The sequence below is a fragment of the Mixophyes fleayi genome, chromosome 4 (genome assembly GCF_038048845.1).
Source record: "Mixophyes fleayi isolate aMixFle1 chromosome 4, aMixFle1.hap1, whole genome shotgun sequence".
NCBI lineage: Eukaryota > Metazoa > Chordata > Amphibia > Anura > Limnodynastidae > Mixophyes > Mixophyes fleayi.
The window spans coordinates 23,164,396-23,171,888 of record NC_134405.1 but is presented as its reverse complement, the minus strand read 5'-3'; positions in this window follow the sequence as shown (position 1 = coordinate 23,171,888).

Below are 7,493 nucleotides of genomic sequence, written 5' to 3'. Positions count from 1 at the left end.
ATAAAATTTGGCAAATTATACATAGAAGATAGATATATATATATATATATATATATATATATATATATATATATATATATATAATATTTAACAATGTAATATATTTAATTTATGACTTATTCTCTGGATATGTTGAATTTATCCCAAGAATGTTTAGTAATGATTTTTTTTCTTTATTGTAGATCAGAAAAAAAAGAAAGGTTTACGTTGGAAATAATCATAGATGACTTCTAGTATAGTTTTGTATATCGTTCCTAAAATGTTCATAGAGAGGGTCAACATTATAGTAAAGAAGAAAAAGAAAATGCAGCATCAGTGTTATGGCAACCAGTGTGGCAAAAGATCATAGAACAGGTAGAAGAGGTCTTCACCTTTAGCAGCCGCCTTTCCCGTAGAGACTGGTTATACTCACAGGTACTCGGATGCCCACAGGTCTTATGCTCAGAGTAGTATGAGTTTATGCTCACACGGCAGCGCACAGGTACGGGAGGTAGAACACAGAGTAGTGGCAGGCCAGAGATCTGCAGACTGGACAGAGCACCGGAGAAAATGTCAAGTACCAGCAGGGTCAGGGTCATCAGCAATGGTTCCGAATCGGGGTACAGCCAAAGGTCAGGGTCAGAGGCAATGGTTTAGAATCCGGATACAGGCAAAAGGTCGGGGTCCCAGGCAGTGGTTCAGAATCTGGGTACAGGCAAAATGTCAGATTCACAGGCAGTGGTTTCGGAATCCGGGTACAGGCAAAGGGTCATACACAGGTAAATCAATCCAAGGTTTCAATACCAAACAAGAACAGGAGCAGGCAGCAGTACTGGGACAGAACACTATAACCGGCAGTGAGGCTCAGTCCTCACTGCCTTAAATACTGCAAGGGACCAATCAGACCAAGGCCCAGCAAGATGCTGCTTAATTAATTACTGGCATGCATCCAGTAACATAGAATGGAGACCTCACTGATCCGCCCCCTAATCAGCCCTAAATGGCTGAATGAAAAACTGACCTGCGCGCACACCGATGCATCTCGGTTGTTGCCCAGGCAACCGGGACACAAGAATCGGAAGTGACGCCACGGTCGTCATGGAGACGGCCGGGATGTTACGAGTAGCCCCTAAAGAGTCGCGGCGGCCACGGCACCGCGGCCACTGCTGACAATCAGGTAAAATAAATGGAAGATGATAATTACACACAGTGATAACCACCAGAGATCTCTATAATATGGATACGTGGGTAATATAGGTACAGTGATTGGTACCTAGGGATATACTCTTAGTACATAAACCATAAAAGACAAAAAGCATATCAAGATATAGCATATTATCCTTAAAAAACTAATTTATTACACATAAAACAATTAAAAAACAAAAGTTACATACTGCAAAAAAATTGACTGATATTGCATCTATTCTTTTTCTTCTATACTAACATCCGGAGACACTTTGTTGAAGTATTATTGGATTTGTCTACTTTAAACATTTTAGAAACTGTACAAAAAAGTAGTTGAAAAACAAGTTTCCTCTGGCGTGTACTATTCTATAGACTGGAACAGATATATGTTTATAATCAGTCGTGACCTTCATTTTGTGTCAATTTGCTGTATACGGAGAGCGCCAGAATCATACTATATCTTTTCTGTTTTCATGTATTGTAAGGTGGAGTGGCACCTAATAGTATAATAAGGAAGCAGTCCGTGGGAGCGCTTGTAAGACTTTGTTTTTAATTAACCCACTCCACACAGACTAATGAGGCCTTTGAAGAGTCTTACCTGGAGGCATGCACATATATCTAGATGACGTCTGCAGTTTTCTTGGATCCCTTCTATGTATAGTTACAATCTTATAGCTTACCAGATGGATGACAGTGACGGTTTACGGTATTAGGGATAATATGCTGCAGGTTGCCTACTGGTCATGTTCATTAGACTTGAGACTTGTTTTACAAATAGTGGATGGCCCCAAAGGCTGCATCTGTTTAGTTATTATATAATTATTATAATTATTGACATTAATTTGTACCACAGAACTGGACAGTGGGGAAAACAGAACTTACAAACAACTGGATCATGGAAGACAAAATTGGTCCAGATAGATCAAAACAAAGACTAAGGAGGGCCCTGTATATTAAGAGCTTACAATATAATTGGGAAAGGGCACCGCTGTGACAAAAGGAGGGAGTATGGCTCAGAGTGAGAGATGGGGACAGTTGTAATAGTGTACTAAAGGGAGAAGCATAGGCCAGACATGGGTAAGCTCTAATAAAGAGATGGGATTTCCGAGAGTGTTTAAAGATTGGAAGGTACTAGGAGAACCTGTACTTATCACAATATAGATGCACACTCCAGAACTAGGATTGTGTGTGCTGCTCGGGATCTAGAGCAATCATATGTTCTCTATATAAATCACAATGAATACAAAATGTCCCAGTGCACAACACTATGCCTTAAAAATAATACAAACATACAAATGATATAATCTAAATAAGAATCTAGTGTTTATTAAAATATGTTAATATGTCAGAGATAGGAATACCTCATATAATACAGGGATTTCCTCATACAGAATAATGGGTTCTTCACCTGCAGAGGTCTCTCTTACAGGGCCCGGCTGCCCTAGGCTATTTCAGCCGTAGCACCCCCACCCCCCCTCCAGCCACCACACCTGCCCCCTTTGGCCACCTCAACTGCCCCCTTTAGCTAACTCACCTGCCCATCTGCCGCCCCTCCCCCCGAGACATTAGAACGGACTTACCTGTTGTGAAGTCCTCTCTTCAGCACTGTGTATGACAGGCAGTCTGGCAGCGATCGCTGCTAGCTGCCTGTCGGTGTGGCCGCGGGTGCTTCTTACTCTGGTCACGTGAGATGTGGAAGTCCTGATCTCACGTGACCAGAGTAAGAAGCGCCCACGGCCACACTGACAGGCAGCTAGCAGCGATCGCTGCCTGTCATGTGATAGTGACAGTCGGGGCCGCTCCTTTAGACCAGGGGCGGACCCGATGACTCCGCTTGTCACATTTAGGGGGAAAAAAAAAACATCTCGGTGACGCTGCGCCCCCCTGGCTCCAGCGCCCCAGGCTGCAGCCTGGTCAGCCTATTGGCTGATCAGGCCCTGCTCTTATGTGAACATTTCTCCACCTCGTAGTGAATCTAAAAGTGAAAATAAAAAAATGACCGTAACCAATGTAAAAAACTATATTTATGGCATTAGAACGGCACTGTCTATGTTTAAATTAAGAATTACCTAGGCTTTACTTTAGCTATTCCTCTATCTTTCCAAGCTTGTAGGGTTAACACTTTCTGTGTGCTTCTAATCCAGATATGCTCTAAAGAGAATTGTCTTAAATCAATATCACAATCTAGCAGTCCACTTTACCTCCTAGAAATATCTAACAATGTGACTCCAACAGTTGCATGTGATATATTAACACTAGCATTGATGTTGCAGCCTAATAAGTTCACATAAATCCTACCAGCAGGGCTGTCATCAGAAATTGTAGGGACCTCTCCTCCACGACAACTGCCCTCCACCCACACCTGGATAGCTTATGGTTTTGGGGCAAATTTAAAAATGCCCAACCTCCTGTCAACTCACGCTATAGCACCCCCTCACCGTCCACTACAGGGTATTAAGCGGTAGGTAAAAACAAACTCACTCTTAATTTAAAATCAAACCTCCCCCCTCTAACAAACACCAATGTTTATTTTCCAGAGCTTCACCATGGGAACATATTAAGGTTAAAACCTTTTTACATCTTTCTTTCTTTTTACGTTGGAGAACAACAATTCTCTTATATTTTAAAATTACATATAAAATTACACGGCAAATGTGGGAGGTCCGACGAGTTTGTTTACTACTGTGAAAATAGAACCAGTGTATATTTATGCAGGACAGTTGTATCCCCAGTATTCCCTTTCATATTTACATGGTTTGTGAACATGGAACCACTGACTTTAGTGTGTTTTTAATGAGCTCAATCCACATACTTTAACATCCTGATAAATGAAAGATTGGATGATAGATTTCTTTTGTGTCTGAGTTGAACTGAGCGTATAAAGCATGTAATTAACTTGCATAAAGAAATATGCATAATTACTCCATAACATTTGTTGTTTAACAGTTAGGCTCCGTCCGTTTTTTGCTTTTTTTTAATTAGAAAAATGCCTAGTTTACTCTTCTATAAGCGATACATACATAGTACAGGACATACAACCTGCACACAGATAAAGGGTTTGAGCAAGGATTAGAACTCATGACTCCATTGATGGAAGGTGGATTAGCTAACTACAAAGCTAACATTCTTTTTGAAAAACCAGTAACAAGCTCAACAATACAGCATGCGTGCTACAGCTGAAAGTGCTAGTTAATAGCACTCCTAATTTTAGAAACAAAATATATGGCAATTATGAATCTCGCAGGTAGCTTAGTGGTTAGTACTTTGGTCTTACAAAATTGGCGCAAATAGGTCAAATACCAAGCATGGCCATACCATCTGTGTGCAGATTGGGGACTTTATTCATTAATGAAAGAGACACCACAGGCACTTGCCTCTAACCAGTTTTTTGTTTTTTTTACTGTTGTACCCGCTCGACCTCAATGACAATCTGCCCTCATATTGAACATGTATCTACCACTCCACTGCAATTTTATTAAGGCAAGTTGCTTATTTCATGGCTGACAATGTTAATGTTTGAACTTTCATAAAGTGTCAAGGCCCACAGTTCACATGTACATTATTATGTGCATGCTGACATTTATTACTAGGAATGGACTAAGAGGGTGGGGAGGAGGGGTGGATTTGGAGGGGACAGGCTCCTTGAAGTTAAATGCAACATTGCCTGGATACCTTGTTTTATGTGTATCTACGGCTTACAGGTTATGTTATGTACTCATCTTTACCCAACCAGAACGCTGAACACAGTTGACTTGCATGGTGGTTCGTGTCGCTTGCACTTCTGCCTTGCAGCTCTCAGGTCATGAGTTCAATTCCCAACCATGGACTGATCTGTGTGGAGCTTGGATGTTCTCTTCAATGTTTGCATGGCTTTACTCGTCACTTTAGTTTACCTTTGACTACCACTACAATGGCACATGATTTTGGGAAGTAGTTCATATTGTATGCCATTTGCCATAAACCTTCCTTAAGCAATCTGGCCCCCAGGCCACATTATGTGTATGCTATTACTACGGATGTCTTACCTCTTGGAGGGGTGGATTGTTGTGGGAGGGTACACGTTCCTTTTTGGGAAATGCAAAGCTTTTTTTCATCAGCTACTGCTTGTGCTTGTATGTTATGTAACCATCTCCTGGTCTTGCAAAATACTGTAGCCAACACTAAGTCTGCATGGTGGCTTAGTATCTAGCACCTCTGCCTACCTGTGCTGGTGTCATGAGTTTAATTTCTGGCCACTGCCTTATGTGTATAGAGTTCGTGTTCTTCCCATGTTAGTGTGGATTTCCTAGGGCTATATAAATATTGCAACGATGGAGTAGTAACCAAACTATCTACCTTAAATGTTATTATTGATTGAATTTAATATCCATTTTTTACTGTCCTTATACCCACATGTTATATTGTGCAATTGTAATATATTAATAAAGACAAACCACAGTTTTGTTTTTAGCTAACCTTATAAAAAACAGAACTATTTACATAAACAAAAAAAAAATGAGTCATACAGATTTGGCTTTGGATTTTTTTTGTATATTTTTTTATGTTTTGTACATATTTTTGTATTTTTCCACTCATTTGTGGCAACAATGGGGGAATAATATACTGAAAAGTTGACAAGCCTATCGGGTCCTGTGACGCGATGGGTCTGACAGCCATCATTTTCCCCATCTGTCATTTTAAACACTTAGAATGAAAGTTGCTTGTGCTTAGGTGAACATTGGGTTGCATTAATTTATTAACCTCATTTGTTACATAATCTAAGTGTGTATAAAAACCTATGAGATGGACTTAAGTTGACCATATTATTCTTAAATAAAGCCAGGTGGGTTACATGTATTCATCTGAACATTATATCGGATTACAACATGGTGGATGTACTGTTTCCTGACTAAGGCATCCCCCCCCTCTTACAGACAGGAAGCTGAGATTAGCTGGAGCCCCTCTGACATCACAAATGACTGGAAGGGGTTAAAACAGGGAGGCTCTCTTACTTAACCAGGAATAAGTCAATCAGCAACTGGTTGGAGCAGCTATTGTTTCCCCTGGATCTGTTTCAGACTCCTAGTCTCCAAAACAGCAGGAGGGAAAGCCATGAGGGAAGGACAGCTCTCCACTCCCATCTCCACCCCCCTAATACCTGCCAGCCAATCCCAGTATCTGTGACCTGTGGATAACCCTGCAGGGAGGGATTCCACACATGGGAAATGTTGTCCCTTTAAGAAGGCCTGCAGGAGAGATTTCTGGGTGTGGGATTTTTGCTTCTAGAAGCTACTGGCGTTGGAGTTTTGACTGCTGCCCGTGTGCTGAGGAGGAATTTACCTGGAAGTATTGTGGCTATTGGATTACAAGCTTTTCCTGGACTTGCAGACTTGTCTGCTCTGCCTGGCTTATTCTATTAATCACGGACATCATCCTTCCCCTATAACTTGGACTGGTAAAGAAAACCTATTTTCGTTATAAACAATTTGGGGTTATTGAACACTGGGGTGTTACTGGGTGATGGTTGAAGTTTGGTGAACACTGGGTGTTGTTTGAATTATGGTTTGATATATATATAAGCTATTGTTTGCAGTTAGCTGTAATAAAGATACCGTTGTATCCACACCTTTTCTTTGCCTGTGTGATCCTGAACCCCTTGATACCAGGACTTTCTTCTGGGTTCCTACCCTAACATCCTGGTATCATCACAAATGGTGGCAAGCAGTGGGATCACACAGTCCTGATGTTCAGGTAGAGTGCAGGGGGTTGTATCGTGATACACCCAAGGCTCTGCAAAGTAAAGGTGCAATAGCTTACCAACACCACCTTCAATTTATAACTCAGTAGTTAACCAGTTGCTATAATGTCCAGATTGCCAAAGACAGTTGCAAGTGCCAAAAGCAAGAGGCAAGGGAAGATGCTGCCTAAAGCCCAATTTGATAAGGGGAGGCAAACCCCGCCAGTGGAGAACGGAAGATGGAACCGTGTCTCAAGGAGGGGGAAATCACAGTGAGGTGACCCCTGGAAGTAAAATGGATGTGAGCTCTGGAAAGAGGAGAGCAGATCACAGCCCATTGTTGCAAAAGTTCCCAAAGGAAGGGATGATACAGTCCAGTACAACCAGGAGAAAGGTGTACTGGGATGAAGGACTGTGGGAGTGTCTGCAGGATGGGGATATGGATGTGTTGCACCACCCCACCACAATGCAGCACATTTTTGATTATTGGGATGAGGAGTGCCCAAAGATTATTACATGGAAAGGAGCCAGTCTACAGGAGAAATTGGAGAACCTGTTGGATTTGTTCCTAATGTTGAAAGAGGAAGCAAGTGCTTGGAAATTTCGGGATGAA